Genomic DNA, 22619 nt, shown 5'->3' with positions numbered 1-22619 from the left:
AGCTCATAGAACCCCCCGTAAACATGACCAAAAGAGATCCTCACCACGACACGTGGTAATTAAACTCACCACATAAAGAAAAGATCCTAAAATGTGCAAGAGAGAAACGTCTGATTACTCTCAGAGGATCTCCAATTAGACTCACAGCAGACTTCTCATCAGAAACACTACAGGCTAGGAGGGAATGGCGAGACATAGCACAGGTGCTAAGAGAGAAAAATTGCCAGCCCAGAATATTATATCCTGCTAAGCTCTCATTTGTGAATGAAGGTGAAATAAAGACCTTTCATGGCAAACAGAAATTGAAAGACTTTGCCGCCACTCATTCGGCCCTGCAAAAGATACTTAAAGATGTGCTACACTCAGAAACACAGAAACACGACCATCAATATGAAAGAAGGTAAAGGAAGAACACCTACCAGCGAAAGAGCATGGGAAGCTCAAAGCATATACTAGAAAATATCTCTGGGAAAATGGCAGGGCAAAGTCACTATGTATCAATAGTCACATTAATCGTTAATAGACTTAACTCTTCAGTTAAAAGACACTGATTGGCTGATTGGCTTAAGGAACAAAACCCAACTATTTGTTGCCTACAAGAAACACATCTCTCTAACAAAGATGCATGCAGACTGAAAGTAAAAGGTTGGAAAAAGATATTCCATGCCAACAGAAACCAAAAAAAGCAGGTGTAGCCATATTAATATCAGACAAAATAAACTTTAATACAAAAACTGTTAAGAGAGACAAAGAGGGACACTATATAATGATTAAGGGTTCAATTCAACAGGAAGATGTAACTATTATAAATGTATATGCACCTAATTACAGGCACCGGTCTATTTAAAAGATATGTTAAGGGACTTAAAGGGAGACTTAGATTCCAATACAATAGTACTGGGGGACTTCAATACTCCACTCTCAGAAATAGACAGATCATCCGGACAGAAGATCAACAAGGAAACAGCAGATTTAATTGACACTGTTTCCCAAATGGATCTAACAGATATCTACAGAACTTTCAACCCTACATCTACAGACTTCACATTCTTCTCAGCAGTGCATGGAACCTTCTCTAAGATTGATCACATACTAGGCCATAAAGCAAGTCTCAGCAAATTTAAAAGAATTAGAATCATACCATGCAGCTTCTCAGACCACAGCAGAATGAAGCTGGAAATTAGCAACTCAGGAAACCCCAGAAAGTATGCAAACACATGGAGACTGAACAACATGCTCCTGAATGAACACTGGGTCATTCAAGAAATCAAAAGAGAAATCAAAAACTTTATGGAAGTAAATGAAGATAACAACACAACATATCAAAACTTATAGGATATGGCAAAAGCAGTATTGAGAGGCAAGTTTATACCAATAGGTGCCTATATCAAGAAATTGGAAAGGTACCAAATAAATGAGCTTTCAGCGCACCTCAAGGACCTAGAAAAACTGCAGCAAACCAAACCCAAATCTAGTAGGAGAAGAGAAATAATTAAAATCAGAGATTGAATAAAAAAATCATTACAAAAAATCAGCCAAGCGAAGAACTGGTTTTTTGAAAAAATAAACAAAATTGACACCCCATTGGCCCAACTAACTAAAAAAAGAAGAGAAAAGACCCAAATCAATAAAATCAGAGATGAAAAAGGAAACGTAACAATAGACACCACAGAAATAAAAAGAATCATCAGAAATTACACAAGGACTTGTATGCCAGCAAACAGGAAAATCTATCAGAAATGGATAGATTCCTGGACACATGCAATCTACCAAAATTGAACCATGAACACACAGAAAACCTAAATAGACCCATAACTGAAACAGAAATTGAAACAGTAATAAAGGCCCTCCCAACAAAGAAAAGCCCAGGACCAGATGGATTCACTGCTGAATTCTACCAGACATTTAAAGAAGAACTAATCCCATTTCTTCTCAAACTATTCAGAACAATCGAAAAAGAGGGAATCCTCCCAAATTCTTTCTATGAAGCCAGCATCACCTTAATCCCTAAGCCAGAGAAAGATGCAGCACTGAAAGAAAATTATAGACCAATATCCCTGATGAACATAGATGCAAAACTCCTCAATAAAATTCTTGCCAATAGAATACAACAACACATCAGAAAAATCATCCACCCAGACCAAGTGGGATTTATCCCTGGTATGCAGGGATGGTTCAACATTCGCAAATCAATCAATGTGATTCACCACATTAACAGACTGCAGAAGAAAAACCATATGATTATCTCAATTGATGCAGAGAAAGCATTTGATAAAATTCAACACCCTTTCATGATGAAAACTCTAAGCAAATTGGGTATAGAAGGAACATTCCTCAATATAATCAAAGCAATTTATAAAAAACCCACAGCCAGCATCCTATTCAATGGGGAAAAGTTGGAAGCATTTCCACTGAAATCTGGCACCAGGCAGGGATGCCCACTCTCACCACTGCTATTTAACATAGTTCTGGAAGGTTTAGCCAGAGCCATCAGACAAGAAAAAGAAATTAAAGGAATACAAATTGAGAAGGAAGAAGTCAAACTATCCCTCTTTGCAGATGATATGATTCTTTACTTAGAGGATCCAAAGAACTCTACTAAGAGACTATTGGAACTCATAGAGGAGTTTGGCAAAGTGGCAGGATATAAAATCAATCCACAAAAATCAATAGCCTTTGTATATACAAGCAATGCCACGGCTGAGAAAGAACTGCTAAGATCAATCCCATTCACAATAGCTACAAAAACAATCAAATACCTTGGAATAAACTTAACCAAGGACGTTCAAGATCTCTACGATGAGAATTACAAAATCTTAAAGAAAGAAATAGAAGAGGATACCAAAAAATGGAAAAATCTTCCATGCTCATGGATTGGAAGAATCAACATCATCAAAATGTCCATTCTCCCAAAAGCAATTTATAGATTCAATGCAATCCCAATCAAGATACCAAAGACCTTCTTCTCAGATTAGAAAAAATGACAATGAAATTCATATGGAGGCACAAGAGACCTTGAATACCTAAGCAATCTTGTACAACAAAAACAAAGCCGGAGTCATCACAATACCAGATTTCAGGACATACTACAGGGCAGTTGTAATCAAAACAGCATGGTACTGGTACAGAAACAGATGGATAGACCAATGGAACAGAATTGAAACACCAGAAATCAGCCCAAACATCTACAGCCAACTTATATTTGATCAAGGATCTAAAACCAATTCCTGGGGCAAGGACAGTCTATTCAATAAATGGTGCTGGGAAAATTGGATTTCCACGTGCAGAAGCATGAAGCAAGACCCCTACCTTACACCTTACACAAAAATCCACTCAACATGGATTAAAGACCTAAATCTACGACCTGACACCATCAAGTTATTAGAGAACATTGGAGAAACCCTTCAAGATATTGGCACAGGCAAAGAGTTTCTGGAAAAGACCCGGGAGGCACAGGCAGTCAAAGCCAAAATCAACTACTGGGATTGCATCAAATTGAGAAGTTTCTCTACTGCAAAAGAAACAGTCAGGAGAGTGAAGAGACAACCGACAGAATGGGAAAAAATATTTGCAAACTATGCAACAGATACAGGGTTAATAACCAGAATCTACAAAGAGATCAAGAAACTCCACAAAAACAAAACAAACAACCCACTTAAGAGATGGGCCAAGGACCTCAACAGACATTTATCAAAAGAGGAAATCCAAATGGTCAACAGGCACATGAAAAAATGTTCAAGATCACTAGCAATCAGGGAAATGCAAATGAAAACCACAATGAGGTTTCACCTCACCCCGGTTAGAATGGCTCACATACAGAAATCTACCCACAACAGATGCTGGCGAGGATGTGGGGAAAAAGGGACTCTAACCCACTGTAGGTGGGAATGCAAACTGGTCAAGCCACTATGGAATTCAGTCTGGAGATTCCTCAGAAACCTGAAGATAACCCTACCGTTCAACCCAGCCATCCCACTGCTTGGAATTTACCCAAAGGAATTTAAATTGGCAAACAAAATGCGGTCTGCATCCTAATGTTTATTGCAGCACAATTCACAATAGCCAAGACCTGGAACCAACCTAAATGCCCATAAGTGGTAGACTGGATAAAGAAATTACGGTATATGTACTCTTTAGAATACTATACCGCAGTAAGAAACAACGAAATCCAGTCATTTGCAATAAAATGGAGGAATCTGGAACACATCATGCTGAGTGAAATAAGCCAGTCCCAAAGGGACAAATACCATATGTTCTCCCTGATCGGTGACAACTGACTGAACACCAAAAAGGAAACCTGTTGAAGTGAGATGGACACTATGAGAAACGGTGGCTTTATCAGCATAGCCCTGACTGTTAATGAACAACTTAATACATTATCCCTCTTAGGGAAGTCATGCGGTGGGGGGGGGGGAGCCAATGTAGTCCATAAGCTGTTCTACTTAATACGACTGGTTTAATTCTGTAATTAATACACAGTTATTCTTAAGTGTTGAAATTTAACTGAAATGTGATCCCTGTTAAACATAAGAGTGGGAACAAGAGAGGGAAGAGATGTACAATTTGGGACATGCTCAAGCCGACTTGCCCCAAATGGTAGAGTTAGAAACATACCAGGGGAATTCCAATTCAATCCCATCAAGGTGGCATGTACCAATGCCATCTCACTAGTCCAAGTGATCAATTTCAGTTCACAATTGATCATAATGAAAGGACTAAGAGTCAAAGGGAACACATAAACAAGTCTAGTACCTGCTAATACTAACCAATAGAATAAATAAAGGGGAGAGCAATCCAACATGGGAAGTGAGATACACAGCAGACTCATAGAAGGACAGATGTCCTAAACAGCATTCTGGCCTCAGAATCAGCCCTAAAGGCATTCAGATCTGGCTGAAAAGCCCATGAGAGTATTTCAGGCATGGAAAGCCAAGACACTCTGGAAAAATAAAAAAAACCCTAAATGAAAGATCTCCACGAGTGAGATCCCAGTGGAAAGAACAGGTCTTCAAAGAAGGAGGTACCTTTCTCTGAAGGGAGGAGAGAACCTCCACTTTGACTATGAACTTGTCTAAAAAGATAAGAGTTAGAGAACTCAAAAGGCTTCCATAGCCTTGGCAACTCATGACTGGAGCATAGGGAGATTTCTGATGCCATAAACAGGAGTGTCAATTTGAAAAGTCAACAACAGGAGTCACTGTGCACTTACTCCTCATGTAGGATCTCTGTCCTTAATGTGCTGTACATGAGATTTAATGCTATAACGAGTACTCAAACAGTATTTTTCACTTTGTGTTTCTATGTGGGTGCAAATTGTTGAAATCTTTACTTAATGTATACTAAACTGATCTTCTGTATATATAGAAAATTGAAAATGAATCTTGATATGAATGAAACAGGAGAGAGAGCAGGAAAGGGGAGTGTTGTGGGTGGGAGGGAAGTCATGGCGGGGTGGGGGAAGCCAATGTAGTCCATAAGCTGTACTTTGGAAATCTATATTCATTAAATAAAATTTTAAAAAAAGGAAAGAACAGGAACACAATTCAGAAACTCAGAATCCACACACTCAGGGGAGGAGCAGGAGAAAGTGTCCCCATTCATGATCCACACCACAACACACAAAGCCCTTTGCCTGTCACAGCCAAAACACTGGGAACACAGGACAGAACGAGACAGGGTCCTTGTGCCACACACCTTCTAAACAATGGCATCTGGCCTAGTGCTTAGGACACCCATGCCACACATCAGGGCTCGGGCTCCTGACTCCAGCTTCCTGCCAGGGCAGTCCCTGGGAAGCAGTGGTGATGGCTCAAATAACTGGGTTCTTGCCACCAATGTCTGAGACCTGGATTGAGTTCCTGATTCCTAGTTTCAGCCTGGGGCCATTTTGGGCATTGTGGGAGTGAACTATTTCTATCCCTCTCCTCTCTCTCTCTCTCTCTCTCTCTCTCTCTCTCTCTCTCTCTTTCTCTCTCTCTCTCTCTCTCAGCCTCCTTTGCCTTTCAAATAAGATGAAAATAAATTAAAATTAAATGTCTGTGATAGTGATCTGTGCTAGAGGCTTGATATCTATATATGTACACATTCACACATACATACACACATATCCCAAGAAGTAAATAAATAAATAAATAAATTCTTACTCATAAGACCCAAAACTCTAAAATGACTAGAGAAAAGCAGAGAGAAAGGTCCATGGCATTGGTCTGAGCAGTTATTTCTTGGATGTGACCCCAAAGGTGTGGACGACAAAAACACAAATACACATATGAGACTGCATACAAGAAAATAATTCTCCAAGCAAAGGAAACAAGCAACAGTTCTCTCAGTAGAGAACCGACCCACACACTGAGAGAGCATACTAGAAATCATTTATCAGCTGAGGGACTAGTATCTTAATACAAAGAACTCAAATGAATCAGTAACAAGAAAACAAACAGCGCCTGAATGGACATTTCTCGAAAGAAGACATACAAGTAACCATCGCCAATTATCAGAGAAATGCAAATTAAAATCACAACAGAGAAGCCAGTGTTGTGACATAGCAGGTAAGCTGCCACCTGAGACGCTGACATCCCACACGGACACTGGTTTTTGTCCCACTCACTTCACTTCCAATGCAGCTCTCTGCTAATGACCTGGGAAAAGCAGTGGAGGACAGCCCACATGTATGGGCCCCTGCATCCAGGAGCTCCTGGCTCCTGGCTTTGGCCTGGCACAGCTCTGGCCATTGCGGCCATCTGGGGAGCAAACCAGCAGATGAAAGAGCCCTCTCTCTGTCCCTCCTTCTCTCTTCCAACTCGAACTTTCAAATAAACATTCAAATCTTCAAAATAGATAAACAAAAATAAAACCATATAAGATGGCATGTCACTCCACCAGACTGGCTATTACCAAAAGACCTAGGACATAGGTGCAGAAATAGGGGTCTAGCACACTTCTCAAGGGAACGTCAGTCAGTACAGCATGTTGAAAACAGCATGGTGGGTCCCTAAAAACTAAAAAGAAATCAAACTGTCCCACGAACCCACCAACCCACGTCTGGATTTACGACATGTACATGTAAGGTGTATATGTACATGCATGGAATGTGTGCATGTACATGCGTGTGAAATATGTATGTGACATGTATATGTGTGATATGTTTGTGCACAAGCATGTGATATGTACTTGTGAATATAATCTGTGCATATGGTATATACATGAACACATATATGTATATGGCAGAGCCATGTCTTCGCTCACATGTCCACTGCAGCACTGCTCACCACAGCCAAGACCATGGAAATGCATGAATGCCCCTTGGCAGGTGAACAGACAAGGAATGGCAGCTGCGGCGCACCCAAGAATACCCGGACCCAAAACACCCACAGGAGGGTCTGTCATTTACAGCATGTTCATGGAGACGAAAGTCACACACTACATACGAGGACCCCAAAGTCCTTAAAAGACAGGATTGAAATGTTCTTACTGGGGCTAGTGTTACAGCACAAGTGGTTAAGTCACCACCTGTGTCCCCAGCACAGCATGTGAGCACTTGTCCAAGTCTTGGCTACTCCACTTCTGATCCAGTTCTCTGCTAACGTGCCTGGAAAAGGAGCAGTGATGGCCCAAGCTTGGGCCCCTGACACACACTGGAAACCTAGATGGTGATCCAGGTTCCTGACTTCTGCCAGGCACAGTCCCAGCCATTGTGGCTATTTGGGGAGTGTTTGTGTGTGTGTGTGTGTGCACACGTGTCCCAGTGTCTGTCTCCCTCACCAGACACCCGTAACTGCCCTTCAACTAAATAAATAAATCTTAAATAACAATAAAGGAAAGGGGAAGAAATACCAGAGAGCTGATCTTTCTACAACCCATGAGAACACAGCAAGAAGATGGCCGCCCTCACCAGGAACTCAACCATGCTAGTACCTGGGTTGGACTTGCAATGCTGAGAACCGTCAGTAAATCAATGCCTATGGTTGGGCTAGGCCAGGTGTGGGGTTTGTTACAGCAGCCTGAGCTGACTAACACACCCCCAAGACCTCTAGAAGAGCATGTGACCACCTGACACACCTAACCCATGAACTCATTTCCCCACATGGCTAGGCCTTCTGCTGCAGTAGATACAATTCCCATTGCCCCCAGCTCCGTTTCCTTACTGGCATCACCAGAGGGGAGAACTCCATCATCAGCACTGTGTATCCCACCGACACAGCAGGTATACTTGGGGGGAAAAATCACAGCATTCCACTCCCTTAGGATGACCACCTAGCTAATCTGGACAAGACAGACAAGAGAGGGAATTGAGAAATTGTCTCTAAAATGTGCCAGCAGTAAGCCACGCTGCTAACAAAGTGCCGGGTGAGGTCTTGGATGGGCGAGGCACATGGCTGGTGGCAGGCGCCCCGGAGAGCTGACTACAATGCGGACCTGGGAGCAGGTGAACTCTCAGGAATGAGGAAGCCACTTACCGTCACTCAGGTCCTACAGGAGACCCTCCTGGCAGGAGAAGTCCAGGCTCGCGTTCATGGTGACATTGAAGGTGGCTGCCTGCCCAGGCTGCAGGGGAAACTGGGTGCCGGTTCTCCAGCTTCCCGCTCAGGAAGTCACCATACAGTTTCTCTGCAATGATAACAACAATAGTGATGTTGATGGTGATAGCAGAGCAGAGGCACAATGAGACTGACACCAACCCGGCTGGGAAATTCTGGCACACGCTCAAAACAAAGATGACAAGCATTCAAGATTTCGGAGAGCAAAAAGTCCAGGAAAAGTCCTGAATCAGAAGAGGCCGTGAGGCACAAAGAGGAGGGAGAATGCGTCATGCTCGGGCACAGTACCCCCGCCTGGCCACCATCCCTCCTGGGGAGCCGTGGGACCTGCAAACAAAATGAAGGCCTGTGGCTCTGGCAAGTGAAGCTAAGTTTCCCCACCGTGAACATTTTCTGTATTGTACTGCTGTGAGGGAAACAGACCCACGTTAAGCAGGGACACCACTTCAGAGAAAGAAATCCAGAATCAGAAACACACAGCTAAGAGCAGAGCCTCAGGCAGGGCCGGCGAGGAAGCAGCCTTGGGCCTGGAGCACCGTGCAGAATGGTAAATCCTCAGAGCCGAGGTTTGTCCACAGACAGCATAGGGGGACGACCACTGCATCGGGGGCTGGTGCAGAGGCTGCCCATGGTGACCTCTGCAGAGAAAGGGGTGGGGGTCATCATGACTGCATCGGGGGCTGGTGCAGAAGCTGTGCGTTGTGATCTCTGCAGAGAACAGGGTGGGGGGTCATCATCACTGCATCGGGGGCTGCTGCAGAAGCTGCGCGTGGTGACCTCTGCAGAGAATGGGGCCGGGGGTCATCATCACTGAGATCAAGGCACCCTCTGGAAGGACAGGAAGAGACACAGGGGACACCCAGTGTGGCCTGGTAAGCAGCCATCCCTCCTTCATTAGCAACTGGGAGTGAGCTGTGAGACAGCCAACTAAGGCCCAGTATTCTCTGCAGCCAGCACACCTGGGAAAACTGACAACCTCCAATGGCTGCGCCACAAGGTCCCCTTCCAACTCTGCTCCACTGAGAAGCTCCCAGCCCCCACTGCCCTCCTGCTCACAGGGGCAAGCACAGATGCTGCACAGCCCTGAGCAGTGAGGTCCAGTGTTTGGCCAGCCAGCAGAACAACTCACACACACCGATCCCATGAAGGGTGGGTCGGTCATGGCTCCCGGGCAGAGCCCAGCGTCCAGGTATGCAGCACCAGGAAACCTTCCCAGAGAGACTTGAGGGGAGGAGGAGAAGCCAGGGATGGTTACTAGGAGGAAGATTCTGGACTTGTGCTGTGTCCAGCACGATCTTGGTATGTGGCACAGTGTAACAGATGTCACGCTCAACACCGCCTTCACACACTGGTTTTGTGGTCTGCCTCCTGTGTAGCTGTAGCACGTGGGGACTTAAGATGTTCACATTAGCTATCTTTGGTGGGCAAAGAACCGCCCTAGCCCACAAAGATCGATGAAGCCTTGTGTGTGTTCCTACTTTCCAGTCTGCACCACAGCCCTGAGGTCCAAACTACCCCAGGACACCTGCTCTGGGTGCTGTACCAACTCCAGTCAGAAGTTATGCCATTCCTCCCGCACCACGGATGGGACCGAGACCCTCCAGCGACCCAGGAAGTCTACAAACATGTTACGTGGATTTTAATGAACTCCACCTTTTTGCTTTTTAGCCCAGTCAATCCATTCAGGAATGGAATGTGTAAGACATGCCAGGTGACAGAGAGCCAAATGGGCCTGCTTACTGGGGCCAGTTCCAAGGCCCCAAGAACACAGGAAATGCAAGCTGACTGCCTCCATGGCCTGTGCATGAGCCACACCAGCAGCCACCCTCTTCCTAAGCACAGCCCATGTCAGACAAGTCACCAAGGCCTTACAAAACTCACCTCCCAACATCCTCTCCAAGCTGTTTCTAAGAGCACAATCTGTAAACAGCAGCCACTGTGTCAGCTGCCCGTTCACACAGCCATGGGTGGGCAGGAAGCAAGGGTAGGCCCTGAGCAAGTGCACCTGCACCGGGAGGAGCGCACACACTGAGGCGCCTCAGGAGGGCACTCCAGCCCCACATGCTGCCAGCTCTCCTCCACCAGCACAGCCTGCTGCCTCTGTGGAGAGGGCCAGACCACTGTCACCACAGTGGGGTCCCACCTGTCTTTCACAGCCCCACTCACGGGCTGCATTCCTTGGGCCTTGTCTCCCCCACACACACACATACACCCAACCCTTCCATGCACTGACAAGTAGGATACTATATCCAAGGGACTCATTCTCCTACCAATCAATCAATGGAAGGCACCAGCTCCCAGCACTGAGACCCAGCACCTGCCTGGAGAGGCAGGCACTGTGAGGGTTAGGAGAACCTGCTTTATGACAGGGCACCTGGGCTCACCTGCCAGTCCTGCCTGTGTGTCCTAGGTGAGCCACCAAACTTCTGTGTCTGTCAGTTTAGCAATCTATAAGATGGGCTGTCATGCCAGGTCAACGAGGTAATGGAAGCCAAATGCTTCGAACACAACCCAGACTAGAACAGCACTTAGCCAGTGTTAGTGATTCCTCCCGTGCCTCAAAAACCCCTCTCTCCTTGTCCTAAGGCAGCAGTCCCTCCCCAGGACCACATGAGGATGAGCTAGCCCTGCAGAGTATGGGAACCCAGCCCAGCAGTCAGCAGGCACACTCTAGCACTAGCTGCCACCAGAGTTCTGCCCCTCCAGCCATGAACAGGACCTGGCACGGGGAAGCATACAATAGTGACAACAGCGTGGACCAAGTCACGGTGTTCAGTCTATAATTAGAACAGTTGGAAACAAGTTCCACGGGAAATAAAAGGATGCCACACTGAATGTACAATGTAATTTCAAACGCATAAAAGTACTCAAGCAGAAAAAAATGAAAATATATCTGTACACTAATATTAGTTTGCTTTGAGTCAGGAGATCATGGGTAATTTCAAATGGTTTTGTAATTTTTGAATTTTCTGCTATGAGCTTTTATCAGGCTTTTATAAAGAAATACACAGAAGGATACTTCAAGAAGTTCACAGAAAATAGAATTAAAGGCTAAGTTTATTTTGATGCCAAAAAATTGAAATGCTTGCATATGAGGAATCTTCAAACTGTTCATGAGAAACGTACATTATGAATAAAGCATGCATGGATTTCAAAAGCGTTTGGCACCAAAATAAATTACTTTTAGTTCTGTTCTTCCATGAGCTTTACGAAGTACCCTTGAGCCTGCACACACACACACACACACACACACACACTTGTATAAACCTGCACTAACAGCTCTCTAACTCTAGGCCCCTGTCCCCCTAACCTGGTTTCATACAAGGAGAAGCCTGTGGGTCCAGCCTGCACATCCACTTGCAAGACCAACCACACTAAGACCTGTGGCCCACCTGACAGAGAGAGGTGGGTGCTGAGCCAATGCAGATGCCCTCATGGTGCCCCACGCTACAGCAGGGCACTAATGTTTCCTGGTGACAGGGGCAGCAAATCACAGGCACTGTGTGTCCCCAAGTCCCAGGTTCGTCTCAGCCAGCTCAAAACTTCCCTGGGGCAGCAGATTAACTCTGTGGCAGCCATGCCCATTGGCAGGCAATCAGATGCCTACAAAGAGTTTGGCTAGGCTAAGGAAAAACTAGCCCGCACACACTAATTAGGTGAGCTCTGCCTCTCCATACCACTGCTGTGCTCACTTGGCAAGGCAGGGACCATCTGGAGGGACCATCCAGCAGGAACAGCCCCAGGAAGTGGTGCTGGAATTGGTGCAACTGCCTAGTGAGCGGCTTCCCAACAGAGACGCTCCATCCCAAGTCATAAAAGAGCCGAATACAGCACAGGGAGTTCCATCAATTTGCCCAAAGCCAAGCAGCTGGGACGTCGTGGAACCAGGAGTCAGCGCCTGCCTGGCAATGGCCTCCCCCTCCCTATCTGAGGGCCTGAACAGAGCCGGAGTGGAGTTCACAGGACCAGATGGCTCCACCGGTGAGAACGCCCATGGAAAAGATAATTAAAATCTGTGATTCTCAAACCAGGAGATGAAGAGGAAAAGCCTTCCATTTCATTCCATCAGACCAGCCTTATCCCAACATCCAACACAAGCACATCATAAGGAAAATGGCACACACATATCCATCACAAAAGTGTCACATGCCTCAACAAAATATTACCAGACGCCATCCAGAAGCACAACCAAAGCTTAGCACACTGTGCGCAACTGACAGTTACTCCGGAAATGCAAGGGTGGCTACCCTACAAAATCAATCTATCCAAGAACAGAATACACATGGGGAAAGCCCACAAACTATCCCGATAGACACAGAAAACCTAGTTCACAAAAACTTCCATGACGTTTGCAATACGAAAACACAAATCATCACATCAGGAATGGAACGTACACCTCGGCCTGACAAGGCTCTTTCATGAAAAGCCCACAGAGCGGGAATATCACACCCAACTCGAGGAACCGAAACTGGCCTCCTAGACCAGGAAACAGACACACACTTTCGCTCTCCTTCCTCCCATCAACAGTCTCTGACGTCTAGAGCAGGGCGGCTGGGCCCTCAAAAAGCAGACGGGAACGCGGGGCCGTTCCGGGAGGAGACCGAGCCACCTCTGCTCTCGCCCAGCTGCTCGCACCCTGGGGACCCTTCCAGACCGTCCGCACAGCACGACCGCGACCCCACCCGCGCCTTCGGGACCCAAGAGCAACAGGCACGCGGCCAGCCAAGACGCCCAGCGGGTAACCACAACAGCCGCGCGTCACTCACCTCCAAGGGGGTCCGGTCAGAGGTCCGCGAAGGCCGTTGCTTCCGGAAGGGACTGAAGAAGAGCAACGCACCTGAGAAACGGCACGGAAGCCTCGGACACGCAACCTCTCCTGATCCGGCCTGACCCTGGGGACGCTGGCTCTCCCTCAGGCTCGGCCAGCCGCATCGAGGACGGCTCCTCTCCTCACGGCTTGCGCTGGCTCTCTGGCAGGAGTGGACGCGGCGCTGACTGCCAGCGGAGCACTGCCTGGCAGCAGGTACCAGGCGTGCAGGTGCACTTCCGGGTCACAGTGCCAGGCGCAGGCGCACTCCCCAAGGGCCATCACCGTGGCAACCCAGGACGCACCTGCACACTTCTGCATCCAGCGTCCCAAGCCCCAAGGCCGCTTCCAGTCCCGCCTCTCCAGGCTGCGACCAGGGACGCGGACGCTGATGGCCCAGGTTCTCTGGACCCCACTTCCCTGCCTCGTGGGAGTCCTCAATGGAGCTCCTGCCTTCTGCCTCTTGCCTCCTGCCTCCTGCCTGGATCCCACGGCGTACGGCTTCCGGGACGGTCGGCACTGTGAGGTAGCGGGTAAAGCCACCTCCACAGTGCAGGCATCCCATATGGGCGCCGGTTCGAGTACGGCTGCTTCACTTCCAATGCAGCTCTCTGCTGTGTTCTGCGAAGGCAGCAGAAGACGCCCCAAGTCCTTGTGCCTCTGCACCCATGAGGAGTTCCTGGCATGGCTCCTGGTTCCTGGCTTCCGATACTCTCAGCTCAGCTCACTGCTGCCAGTTGAACAGTGCTCCAGCAGGTGGAAGACTTTCTCTGTCTCCCTCTCTATCTCTCTTTCTCTCTCTGTCTCTCTCTCTCCCTCCCTCCCTCATTTACCCCCTTTCTTCCCCTCTGTGTGTAACTCTCAATATCCCTGCTGCTTCACCTGCAGGACAAGTTTGGCCTCTCACGGCTATCGCCCTTCTGTTACCTGCTCTCTGGTGCTGTCTTCCACGCTTCCCCCAAGGCAGGCTGAAGAAGTAAGAGGGGAGAAGAGAAAAGAGTGCTCTTTGTTCTGTCTCTTCCCTCCTATCCACTTGATTTTCTGTCAGTTTGTTAACTAGCATCCCACGATTGCTTTGCTTGATTCCAGTTAGCCACTGTGTGCTGAGCAGAGCCAGGCTTTCCAGATAGAATCTGGAAGAACATTCCTTCTCTGGGACTTCTTACCCCAGGGATCCTACTCTGCCATAGGCAGTGTCACAGGCTGAGTGATTGAGTTCTGTGGTGATCTGTGCCAAACAAATTATGTTGCCTTTAGAGCAGGAACCTTGGACAGTTTTCTGTGGTAGTGGTCGGGGGCATATTTTATAAAATGACATAGATGCAAAAACTTAAACTATGACAACTCAGCATGCGTACTTTTCTGGCTGATCTTGCCCTCAGAGCCCTCCCCCCTTTTTATTTTTTTATTTTTTATTTTTATTTTTTGTTTTTTGACAGGTAGAGTGGACAGTGAGAGAGAGAGACAGAGAGAAAGGTCTTCCTTCTGTTGGATCACCCCCCAATGACCACTGAGGCTGGCGCACCACGCTAATCCGAAGCCAGGAGCCAGGTGCTTCTGCTGGTCTCCCATGCAGGTGCAGGGCCCAAGGACTTGGGCCATACTCCACTGCACCCCTGGGTCATAGCAGAGAGCTGGACAGGAAGAGGAGCAACCGGGACAGAATTCGGCACCCCAACCGGGACTAGAACCCGGCGTGCTGGCGCCACAGGCAGAGGATTAGCCTATTGAGCTGCAGCGCTGCCCCCCCCTCTTTTAAACAACTTTGTTGAAGGCTGGCGCCGTGGCTCACTTGGCTAATCTTCCACTTGTGGCACCGGCACCCCAGGTTCTAGTCCCGGTTGGGGCACTGGATACTAGTCCCATTTTCTCCTCTTCCAGTCCAGCTCTCTGCTTTGGCCCGGGAGGGCAGTGGATGATGGCCCAAGTGCTTGGGTACCTGCACCCGCATGGGAGAATGGGAGGAAGCACGCAGCTTCTGGCTTCAGATCGGCTTAGCGCCGGCCATCGCGGCCATTAGGGGAATGAACCAACAGAACAAAGACCTTTCTCTCTGTCTCTTTCTCACTCTCTATGACTCTGTCAAGTAAAAATAAATAAATAAAAAAGACACAATATAATATGTACAGTTTCACATTTATAAGAAAAAATTTTTGTTGAAAAACAGTATACATACCAAGAAGTACATACATGTGTACAGGTAAATGAGTTTTTCGTTCTCTGACCTCACACATAATCAACACTCAAGAACAAACATGACTGTTGCATCAAGAGCCCTTGGAATGCTTTTACATATTTAAAAAAATTGTTTTAATTTATTTTCATTTTATGTGAAAGGCAGGGAGACAGAAAATAAGAGTGAGAGTGAGAGCGAGAATAAGAATGAGAGAGAGAGAGAGAGAGAGATCTTCCATCTGCAGGGTCACTCTCCAAAATGGCTGCCACAGCCAGTATTCCGGGTAAAACAGCAGTGAAGAAAGGCATCCTCAGTTCTTTGTCTCCCGTGAAAGAAGCATTTCCACCTGGACACAGCAGTGAGCAAAGCGAGCTTTATTTTATTTAAGTCAGAAACCTGCTGCCACTGCAGCCAGAAGGGTTATCCAAGAGAGACAGCCCCCAGAAACTGTCCAGTCTCTTAAGTACAACTTTGGGGTAAAAAACAGAATAATAGCTAACAGTCAGGAGGCTGAGACAAAACGCATCAAAAGGCTGGGTTTGTAATCTTGTTTGTCCTGTCTTGCCTGCTTGTGATAAAACAAAAAGGGCCTTCTTTCTGTTTTCACTGTAAACTGAAAACTCAGAGGGTGGAATCACTACTTCCTTGCTATTCTCATGGAAAAGGAGTGGGATTGGCACTTTTGTCTTGCTAAAGGCAGCTTTTGGGGGGACGGAAGCGTTTTGTGCCATCTTAAAGAGATTTCCCCTTCTATTGGCTGGTTTTTGTTTTTTGTTTTTTGTTTGTTTGTTTGTTTGTTTTGACAGGCAGAGTGGACAGTGAGAGAGAGACAGAGAGAAAGGTCTTCCTTTTTGCCATTGGTTCGCCCTCCAATGGCTGCCGCGGTCGGCGCACTGTGCTGATCCAAAGGCAGGAGCCAGGTGCTTTTCCTGGTCTCCCATGGGGTGCAGGGCCCAAGTACTTGGGCCATCCTCCACTGCACTCCCTGGCCACAGCAGAGAGCTGGCCTGGAGGAGAGGCAACCGGGACAGAATCCGGCACCCCAACCGGGACTAGAACCCGGTGTACCGGTGCCACAAGGCAAAGGATTAGCCTATTGAGCCATGGTGCTGGCCGTCTATTGGCTGTTATTAACTCATCTGCCTCCTCCCACCAGGGCTGGGCTGGGCCAAAGCCAGGATCCAGGAATTCCCTCCAGGCTCCCTAGCCCAGGGGTCAGCAGCAGGGATCCGAAACCTGTGTCTTCACTCCAGTCCAGTACTGTGATTTTTACACCAGGGACTCTGCTCTGTGTGAGCATAAGTAAATGTTGTTTTAAGAAGGGGCAGAGGAGGGGATTCTGTTGACCTACTACGTGTCAGGTGCTAATACAGGTACCTGACATGTGTTACCCAGCTTTAGTCTTGGAGTGACTGTTGAGGTACATGGGGATCTTACTATTTTTCAGGGACTTCTCACTTTTCCAACCTGTCCAGTGAAAGAGCCGAGGGCCACGCAGTGCCAGTGGCCTCTGGGATTGGACGCTGGCAACTCCTTGCCCTGTGGTCATGATCTTTCTCCTACCTGAGAATGTCTCCCAGGCAGATGGTGAGCACTGGCCACAGGCAGTTCCCCTAGGTGGCCAGGCATGGGCCTGAGGCTCAGCCCAGCCTTCAGAGGGGCCCATCTGAGTCCACGGGTGGTGCAGCTGGTATTTCCGGAACGTTCACAGGGCTGGGATTTGCAGTAGTCAGTAACGAGCTGCTTAGCCTTGAGCTTAGCTTCTGAAAGATGTGGAAGCTTGAGATTCTATTCAAAGTCAAAGTCCAGGACTGGGCGCCCGGCGGGGACACAGAGAGGGCTCTGGCACAGCTGCCCTCTGCAAGCTTCCAGCGGAATTGAAGCAGACAAAAGATGTGTGGTTCTAACCCTCCCTGATAAACGCCACACAGGGTGCCCACAGGAGAAGGGAGGTGGACAGGGCATGTTGGATGTAACCCATGGTTTACAGGATGCTGGTTTGTAAGCTGCAGCTCCTGCCTGTGAATGCCAGGGACACTGGCTGAAAATCACAGCTGTGACCCAGACTCTCCAAAGATGGGGATGGAAAGTTGTCGGGTGTTTTTGCTGGGTGCAGTGGGGATGCTGTATGTGAGTGTATGTAGCGGGTAGGGGAGTGGACTGTACAAGCCATCTGGAGCCCGGCAAGGCTGTGGCTTTGTGGGTTTGGTACAGCAGTCCTCATTCTCCAGTAGAGGTTGGGCTACACGGTAGCAGAAATTTCCCTTGAAGTCTCATTGCAGTCTTAGTGCTTTGCTGCGATTAAGTCTGATGCCAGCCGGGCCCTTTTCCAGGCCCCTGAGCTCTCTGGGGTTGCTCCGTGATCCTGGCTGCTTCACCTTCCCTGTGTCTGGCCTTACAGTTGCAGAAGGAGAAAGCAGGAGGCCCGGACTTCCTCTGGGAGGGACCTGCATGGCTCCCACCCCTTATCCAGTGGGCAGAACTGCTCCCGTGGCCTTATATCTGGGAGGTAGGGGTGGAGAGTCATGCAGGTGTGATGCCGGCAGTGTTGATGTCATAGCTGTTCTCCCCCATCCAAAGAGGGTTCCTTGTCATCTGGGTACCAGACCCAGCAATATTCCTGAGCTGATCCACCACCTTGCCAAGACAATCTCCCAGGAGAACCCCCCCCCCAGGCCATGGTTTCAGACCCAGCATCTCTTGCTGTCATCCATGTCCAGCCATGGGATTTTGGGTTGTGCACTTAATCTCTTGTTTGAAAACTGGTTATGTGGAGATCATACTAACGGCACCCAAGCTGACAGTGGATGTGATGCATCAGTGAGAACACACAGATGAAGTGTGGGGTTGGTTCTGAGTGTCTGTGAGCCGACCCACCCCGGGGAGGCAGGGTAAGGGTCGGGTGGTGCTGACGGGAAAGTAGAGGTGCTGTTGGCCTCTGACCTCCTGGAGCCCAGGGCAGCCCAGCCTGCTGGTTGCAGTAGCAGTGGGGACTCACCCTGGGCCTTGTCTGTGGGGCCAGGGGAAAGCGGCTGTGCCCCCATCCCAGGGCAGGGGGTGTTCCTGGGACTTCCTGGGCTCACTGTGTGTGGCATTCGGCTGCCTTGCCCTGCTGCTGATTTTGAGTGCTTTCCCTTCCTTTGGTTCATCTCCTCTGACCTATCCACTGTTGCTCCCACACGTCCTGTTTCCCTGAGGCCAGGCCAGCGTGGCCGCTGATGTCTGTGCCATTTGTCACAGGCGTGTGAAGCTGTTGAACCTCCCCGCCAGCCTCCTGCCACAGAAAATGAAGAGCTTGCTGGGTCAGAACATGTCAGCCAAGAGCCCCTTCATCTACTCGCCGGTCATCGCACACAACCGCGGGGAAGAGCGCAACAAGAACATAGGTAGGCCCCGTGGCCCCAGCTCTGTCCCCCCACCCTGCCTCCCGCTGCCCCTGGCACCTCTGGATGTCAGCACAAAGCTCCAGGCTGGCCGCGTGTGTGCCTTTCCTCCCACGGAAGCTTGTCTGGTTTGCTGCCTTTGGCAGGCAGCTGCCCGTGGAGCTGTTTTAAAGATCTATTTCATTGAAGGCGTTTTCAGGAAAGTCCCAGGAACTGGAAAGAGCTGTGTTTATCGAGACTTAACACAGATGACGTCAGAGTGGCAGTGGAGACCAGCGTGATCTCACACGGTCCGTGCTGACTTCCCACCCAGCAGAGAAAGCTCTGCTCTGGGGTTGGGCCGTGTCCCTTGTGCCGTTTCCCCGTGAATGCAGGGAGAGGGGCAGCAGAACCCTGGTTCTCTTGAAGACCTTGCCTCTGCTCTTCCAGCTCCAAGCTCCCTGCCCCTTCCCAGCCTGCGGCCGTTCATGTCTCCCTGCCACCGACCCAGGGCACAGTGTGCCCCAGGCATGCCCTGTCCTGTGTCCTGGTGTCCTTTGCAAGGCCTGGCCATGGCTCGAGCTCTCTCCCTCACTGCCCTGGAGACAGACCCCAGGGTCTCCTTGCATGTGGGGCGGGGATTGCCCGTCATGCTGGCTGGCCTGTGCATCCCCATGACAGATCTACAGGGGCAGGGGCCTGCATTTCCTAGACAAGGAGCCTGAGCTTAGGGAAGGCCGGGCCCTGCCCAGAGGCTGACTGCCCTAGGTCCCCTCCTGGTGTGGAGGCCCAAGGTTGCCAGCAGCTCTCTCACTCTCGGTTTTTGATCCTCAGTGCTTTCTGTGCTTCCTCTTTATTTCTGTTTTTGATTCCATGCCTCCTTTTAGGGAAAAGGCACCTTCATTCCTTAGGGGCCCTGCCTCGCATACCACCCCTGCTGCCTGCCTGTCCTGACCCCCTGCCTTTCTCACCTCTGCTTCTCAGATCCAGCCACATGACTCTTTTCTGGTCCTTGAACACCATGACTTGTCCTGGTCCCATGGTTTGGTCTCTGCGTGGACCTCATCCCGCTGCTGTCGCTGCCTCACTCACAGTCACGCTGCTTGGGTCTCTGTTCAAATATCGCCTTCTCAGAGGGGGAATCTGCTGCTCCCAGCACTTTAGAGGCCACCCTGCCCTCAACATCCCTAGCTTGCCCCTCGGTAGTGCCTTTCCTTAACTCAATTAGACATTTGCCTCTTTATGGCTTCCCTCCCGCAATGTAGCAAGAGGCTGGGAGCTCTGTGCTGCTCCCTGCCCCGTCCCCAATGCCCACAGCACAATGAAAGAGTGAATGGAGTGGACAGGGCTTGTCCAGGACCTCACTGCCAGGGGAACTGGCCTTGTTGCTCAGTCTGTGCTGTCCACAGTGCCGCATTGTCCCTGGCAGAAGGGACACTGGAGCACTGTGTAGAGCTCGTCATTGTCGTGTTTCTCCTGTAATTCCAGCACCGCAGGCCATAGCTCCTAGTAGGGCCTCACCGTAAACATCACCAACAAGTTGCAGGTTGTCAGAACTCCCTGAAAACAGTGCGTCTTTGGAAGAAAAGTTGTTTGCTCAGCTACAGGGCGAGACCAAGGTGGGAGTCCTAGACAGACCTGTGCTTTCTGTCCCTGGAGATCACTTCTTCATTCAGATGCTGCTTGAGAAGAGGCTGGCTTGTATTTTTGTGCCTTTAGTTGTCACATTAATTTTGGAGGAGTTGATTTTTATCTCCTTTTACAGACGGAAAAACACAGACTCAGAGAGATAGTTTCCTACAGGTTACTTAGCTGGTTAGTGGCAAAGCCAAGAGCTGGGCTCACACATCCCCAGACCAAGTGTCCCACCCCGACAGGTGCTCTCTGGTTTGCTCTAATGTGCACGCACACCTGGTGTGGGCCCCAGTTAGCTGCAGATGACGCCTGGCTCCTGAGGGCTCAGGTACAGCGTCCTGGCTTCATGGTGGTGTGGCAGCCACCTGTACACCATTTGTCCTTTGCTGTCAGTGTTCAGTAAATCATGCGAGCCCAGCTCCTGGCTAGTGCAAGTGTCCCAAGCACGTTGACACTGGGCTGCACTGAGCTAAGCCAGAGGGGTACAGCCTGCCCCTACCCACCCAGTTCATGCAGGCCAAACAAGTGCATAGGAAGTCGAACAGAGAGATGGGATGTCAGTGGCAGAGGTGCTCCTGGGTACCTCCCCTTTGAACCTGAGCAAAGACTGTGCACTGGGGAGGCAGGGCCAGAGAGGCTCTAGAGCAGACTTGTATAGAGGGCTTAGGGGCTGGAGGCCAGGCTCCTCTTCTTGAGGCCACCTGTGTGATCCGCCGGGCCCAGCACAGCAGGGGATAGGGGGCCCCTGGTTACAACATTATTAAGGATTCAAAGACAGCGACATCAGAGCCTTAAACTCAAAGCCTTGGAGCTTGGCTTGGAGTCTCTGTCCTTGTGGCTCGTGCCCAGCATCCAGCCTCATTTCTGTTCTTTGTTCTTAAGCAACTGATGAGGCTTCCTTTCGTGAATGAGGCCCAAAGACGACACCAGGTGGGAGTTCTCATCGTGGTGGGATTCTGGTGCTGTAGGTGCCTGTTCATGGAGAGGGTGGAGACAGGGGTGCACATCGCCTGCCCTGAGCCAGCCTGCCAGGGCACGGCAGGGCCCTGTCTCCTTCCCTCGGCTTAGAACTCGGCACTCAGGGATTAAAAGTTTGTTTGTTTACTTTTCATTTTATTTGAAAGGGAGAGACAGAAAGCGAGGCGGGGAGGGAGACGTGGAGAGAGATCTTCCATCCACAAGTTCACTCTTCAAATGCTTACAACAGCCAGGGCTGGGTCAGTTCAAAGATGGGAGCCCAGAACTCAATGATCCAGGTGGCAAGGACCTGAGTACCCCAGCTGTCACCTCCTACCTCCCAGGGTGCGTGTTAGCAGGAAGCTGGAACTGCACCTCCTGCCCCTCAGGGTGCATGTTAGCAGGAAGCTGGAATTGGAGGTGGAGCAGGAACTGAAACCAGGCATTCTGATACAGGATGCAGGCATCCCAAGTGGTGTCTGAACCGCCACGCCACACGCCCTCCACCCTTGTCCTCTGTGATACAGTTTTTCATCATAGTAAAAAGTGCCTGCTCATATATTCAGTGGATAATGTCAAACTTTGTGTTTTTTTTTCTGAAATATATAACCAAAGACTCAGCTGAGATGCATATTATTTGTTGAATACTCATGGATAGTAGAATGTACTTTGTGTTCCATGACTTCTGATATCTTTTGGACAATTTTCTGCCTATGGTGTGGACTCGTGTCCCTTTTGCCTGAGATTCTAGTCTCTGTAAGTCCATCTTTAACTGGGTACTGGAGCTGAGGCAGACCCTGAGGGCCAGTGCTGACACCACCTGCCCTCCCCCTGCACTGATTCCTGGCCTGAGTGCCTGTGTGCAGGCTTCGTCTGGGCCCTGCTCTGAGAAGAGATGATGGCAACCAAGGTGCCAGGCAAGGCCTGGACCAGTGAAGAGATTCCTCCCTCTTGTGAAAGGACCTTGCGGTATCCCCAGATTCAGTCTGACGTCACCGCTGCCAGGCAGGGTGGCCTGGACAGGACGTGGCAGCCTGGGGTTGCAGCCTAGCCCTGCAACCCCCACTCCCCACCATGTGACCTTGGACAGCCGACAGGGCCACCTGGTCAGCACGTGTGCCCTCCATGCTGTGGGCACGCTGGGA

At 49.3% G+C, this 22619-nt stretch overlaps 1 pseudogene across 1 annotated transcript in view; it reads right to left on the bottom strand.

Annotated features, from left to right (window-relative positions):
• Positions 1-13626, bottom strand: part of LOC138847139 (A-type voltage-gated potassium channel KCND3-like) — a 112436-nt pseudogene extending 98810 nt beyond the window's left edge. The window contains exons 1-2 of the transcript XR_016225737.1: positions 13304-13626; positions 8457-8607 (exon numbers count right to left, since the gene is read on the bottom strand). The product of XR_016225737.1 is annotated as an A-type voltage-gated potassium channel KCND3-like (transcript). The remainder of the gene's footprint in view (positions 1-8456; positions 8608-13303) is intronic.
• Between the last annotated feature and the right edge of the window lie 8993 nt (positions 13627-22619).

The sequence above is a fragment of the Oryctolagus cuniculus genome, chromosome 19, assembly GCF_051225735.1.
Source record: "Oryctolagus cuniculus isolate XC-2025 breed Fujian yellow rabbit chromosome 19, ASM5122573v1, whole genome shotgun sequence".
In the NCBI taxonomy this organism is placed as follows: domain Eukaryota; kingdom Metazoa; phylum Chordata; class Mammalia; order Lagomorpha; family Leporidae; genus Oryctolagus; species Oryctolagus cuniculus.
The sequence above is the reverse complement of the archived record's forward strand: the minus strand, read 5'-3'. Positions and strand labels throughout refer to the sequence as shown.